General features: G+C 45.0%; 1 non-coding gene across 1 annotated transcript; it reads right to left on the reverse strand.

The window, feature by feature from the left end:
* Positions 1-2,315: 2,315 nt before the first annotated feature.
* Positions 2,316-2,389, reverse strand: trnan-guu (transfer RNA asparagine (anticodon GUU)). Its single transcript has one exon. It is a non-coding gene; the product is annotated as a tRNA-Asn (tRNA).
* Between the last annotated feature and the right edge of the window lie 2,209 nt (positions 2,390-4,598).

The following is a 4,598-nucleotide window of genomic DNA, read 5'->3' on the forward strand; positions in this document are numbered from 1 at the left end:
ATGCAGCCAACAGGAAGTCATTTAAAATCGCCAGTGAAGAAAGCATAGTCAGCAGGTTACCACCCTGAGCGGGGGAGCCCCAAAGGATCTCTACGCCAGCACCTTAAGTGTTCGGCGACAACTACACGCCCAAAGTTGTGGTCTAAAATTTCTCATGGAATAGTTCTAACAGGAAAGGTGAGTATTGGGCTTTTCCTGTCCGCGCCATAGTCCCAACGTATTCTGTTCCCCTGGATTTGATCAGGACAGAGGAGGCTGATGGGAGATCGAACTGAACGACACACATTGATGAGTGATAGAACGGGTGGGAAGGATCCATTCCCATGCGGAGAGAGATTAATAATCAGGGCCGAAAATAAGGAGCCACTTCAAGAAATTTGGGGTTCATTCAGCAAAGCTAATGTGGAACTGTTCACAGAAAATTGTGGTGAAAGTCTCTCGAGTTATTTTGATGAGAAGTGTTGATGATGCTAATACAATCGATAGGATGAACGTAGATTGGTAAATGTATTTGGTGACAGTTCTGTTCTAGCCCTGTGAGCGAAACCTGGATCTGAAGGAATAAAAGGGACATTAACAACATCGATCTGAAATTGGATACGTGACAAGAAACAGAGCCATCATTAACAGTTGGCTTTTGAACTGGAAAAGTTTTCTCGTGAAATTAGCTTGAGGCTTGAGGTATGCAAGGTCAAGATAATTTAGGTAAAACACGGAAACGCTATCCTCATTAGCAGACAGTGAAAGGATTACAAGATGCAAATTAAACATTTTCGATAAGTGATACAGGGGACTGGGAAGATAAGTATTATAAACTGTGAACAACAAAGTTCTGGAGCACAACAGTTACATTCAAAGACCGAAAACATCCAGGTCCTGATTAATCAGATTGCATTGTGGTGCTTTTCTGCAAAACATCCACTTGCAATGTCCTACAAAAGAGTGACAAAACCCATCCCTGTTAGCCCAGGATAGAAAATCCGAAGGGATGAACGTTTGCTGATTTTCTGAAGATTCACAAAGACTGGGTTTTGGTGATTGTTTCCTTTCCACTCCCAGGAGCCGCAGTGGTTGAGGCGTTGAGTTGGGGAAAGGAAAGTGTGCCCGTGAGCAGCGTGTAGGGCTCTTTCAGCTTCCCCTCCTCTGACATCGCTGTGACGTGACTCCGATGTTCTCAGGGACATTTACTGACGCGAGACAGTGAAAAGATTCTCATTCCCGCAGATCGGGAATTCAAACCGTATGCCAGCTTCAGGACAATGAGAAAGATTAATTGGAGTGTGTGAAGAAACTGTGAGCTGCATTTCAAACAGGTAGGTGGAGTCAAGTGCGTCATCCATTGCGCCCCAGGCCCTGTGCAAATCTCACGCCGCCATGCTGCAGAGTTCTGACGTTAACACGGACATGCGCAGCAATGGGAACCTTCACAAGGTGAACAACCAAAGATAATCACCGTCACTGATTCCCTTCCACAGGCCCAACTTTGTGAAGCAGTATCTTTCACTGGCAAAGGAAATATCCTTGTCCTCAGGCGCCTGCTTCATTTCGATCACGATTTCAAGCCCCTCACTGTTCTAGTCTCATTTCCAAACACTTGGCTCATAGCTTGAAAAGAAGCTCTGCGGGTATCTGCTTGTTCCACCCGAACAGGCAGTGGGTTGCAGATACCCACCAGTCCCAATGTGAGTGAAATACTTTTCCCCCTCCACTGATTTGAATCTTAAAGAAGAAGCCGGGGAGCAAGCTCCCTTTCTTTTTGACGACATTTCTCATTTTGTACTCGGCAGGGTTCACACCTGCGTGGGGAAACCGCAATGGATTTCAAGTCCATCGCATGAACCACTCGGCCCACGAATACAGAACCACACTGACAACTTCACTTCCCAGGTCTGTCTGCCTGTGGAGCTGAGAAAGAGTGAATCATCGCAGAGTTTGTTTGAATCCAATCACTTCACAGTGATTCGAAAGGGTTAAATATCTGCACATGGCGAGTCTCGGTGTTTCATCCCAAAAGGTGAAATGAACTTTCCATGAAAAACAAAACGAGAAATTGCAGGAGGAACTCAGCAGGTCAGGCAACATCTGTGGAAAGAGAATCAGAGACAACATTTCAGAATTCTGTTTTTTCCGACAGGTCCTGTCAAACCTGCCGAGTTTCTCTTTTTGTCTCGGCTTCTCCACATCCGCAGTCCCTTTCGTTAGACATTAATTCAATTCAGAAACCCCTTTGTGGAGAGGATTTCCGTTTGGGGAACACTTTCCTGACCCCATTAAAAGCGTTCAGCTTCGAAGCCGAGGAAGAACAGCAAACACAGCGCCCCTGGGTGGGCTCGAACCACCAACCTTCCGGTTAACAGCCGAACGCGCTGACCAATTGCGCCACAGAGACAGGCGCTGGGGTGGGATGCACCATCCTTAGGGGAGGCTATTAGTGAATTCATAATTCAGCCTCCCCGCCTAGAATTACAATTGTTGTCTTCCGCGCAGTCTTGCGAGGAATCCCGGCTTTCTTAACTTGACTTGTGCAAAAATGCCCGATTAAACTTCTCAAAAAGAACCTTCGTTAAACGAGACTGGGCTCACTGGAGTACGAATGGGACAGCAAGTGAAATGATTGGATATAGCATTTAACAGGTTGACGTGTTTACTTCCCAAATTTTCTTATCCCTATGCCAATTGGCACGTGGCTTGGGCAGTAATGTTATTACACACACTGGAGCAGTGGGATTTGAACCTGAGCCTCAGGGCTCTATGGGAGACTCCAGCTTCACCACACAAAAAAAAACTCTAGTAGATAGGTCCTCTTCTGTTGAATGAGAGGAAACAGCTTCCTCCTCAACATGATAGACGACCACTGTACCCTCCGTGCCCATTACAATAACTTGAGCCGCCTCCTGTTGAATGAATGAGTGGGAACCCCTCTCCGAGTTCCAAGAAGCGGGGGGCCCGGCTTGAGGCTGGATTTGCTCAAGGCTTGTCTCTATTAACTTATTTAAATGGTACCTCCTGTATGGGAGTATGGTTTACATTAAAACCGGAGGGTCATGTCAGAGTGTTTGTTTATATTTAGCAGTTGTAGTTGGTAAAATACACTCCCTGGAGGAGCACCTTCTATGATGCTGCATTTCTTGCCTTCTGCCCTTCCCCCATTTGTTATCTCTCATCTCGATTTTACATTTTCACTCAAATTTAATTTCACATTAATCAGCCTTGGTATTCACTGTGTATTATTAATTAATCTGTTGGATTGTTGTAAAACAAAATTAATGGTGTAATTTCATTTATGTTGTCTGAGTTTGACATTGAATGTGCAGGTGTGAATGCCAGTAAGTTGTAAAAATAAATCAAGAACTTGTGCTTTTTAAACAAAAAGACGAGTTCAATGGTATTACTGGCATTGTCTCCTTTGAGGATGATGATTATAGTCTGACCAACAAACCATTTCATGCAGTCACCCAGTTTAATTAAAGTCTTTTGGAAAATAACTCTGGCAGGCAAAGATTTATACAACCCAAAATACGGTTGATAATCATGTGTATTCTTATCTTTTAAGCCGTAGCAGATGGCATTGCGTGGCGGTTTGAGACTGAAACTTCGCTGGAAAGAATGTAGATTGATGAGGGAAGTCAAAATGGCAGAATCTCGGGCCACAATCTATCATTCTGGCTTGATTGCATGAGTGGTGGTTCTTCAAAAGCACTTCCAAGTCATGACCTCAACCACCAAGAACAAACAAGTGTGAACACAGGATTCCGACTGCAAGATATTTTTTTTTTTTAGATAGATTAGATAGATTACTTTCAGTGTGGAAACAGGCCCTTCGGCCCAACAAGTCCACACCGACCCGCCGAAGCGCAACCCACCCATTCCCCTACATTTACCCCTTACCTAAGGCTACGGGCAATTTAGCATGGCCAATTCACCTAACCTGCACATCTTTGGACTGTGGGAGGAAACCAGAGCACCCGGAGGAAACCCACGCAGACACGGGGAGAATGTGCAAACTACACACAGTCAGTCGCCTGAGTCGGGAATTGAACCCGCGTCTCTGGCACTGTGAGGCAGCAGCGCTAACCGCTGTGCCACCGTGCCGCCCACAATATCGCATTGTTTCTTTGTTATTGTCCAAAATGCTGGAACTCACTCCTGAACATTGTTGCAGTCCACACCATATTTGTGAAGCAATTTAAGAGACTGTTCAGCACCACCTTTTCAAGGTCAGTTTGGGAAGAGTTGACACTGCCAATGTTATTCACATCTCATGAAGTAGTAAGCAAAGAGCCCACGGTGTTGGGAGGCTGTATGTTAGCATGGATAGAGGATTGGCGAACTACCACAGTTGTGGTAAGGGGCATGTTCAGCATGACAACTTGTAACTAGTGGTGTACCACAGGGATCAGCGCTGGGGCCAACATTATTTACAATATATATACGAATTACTTGGATAAGTAAAGTGAATGTACTATTGCTAAATTTGCAGAAGAGACAGTTGATGTGAAAGCATGGTGAGGATGACATTAGATATCTGGAGAGGGATATAGACAGGTTAAGCAAATGAGCGAAAGCTTGGCAGATGAGAAAATGAGGTAATGCAGTTT

This window comes from Chiloscyllium plagiosum, unplaced genomic scaffold (genome assembly GCF_037043375.1).
Source record: "Chiloscyllium plagiosum isolate Xiang-an unplaced genomic scaffold, Cpla_swu_hap1 HiC_scaffold_27, whole genome shotgun sequence".
Taxonomy (NCBI): domain Eukaryota; kingdom Metazoa; phylum Chordata; class Chondrichthyes; order Orectolobiformes; family Hemiscylliidae; genus Chiloscyllium; species Chiloscyllium plagiosum.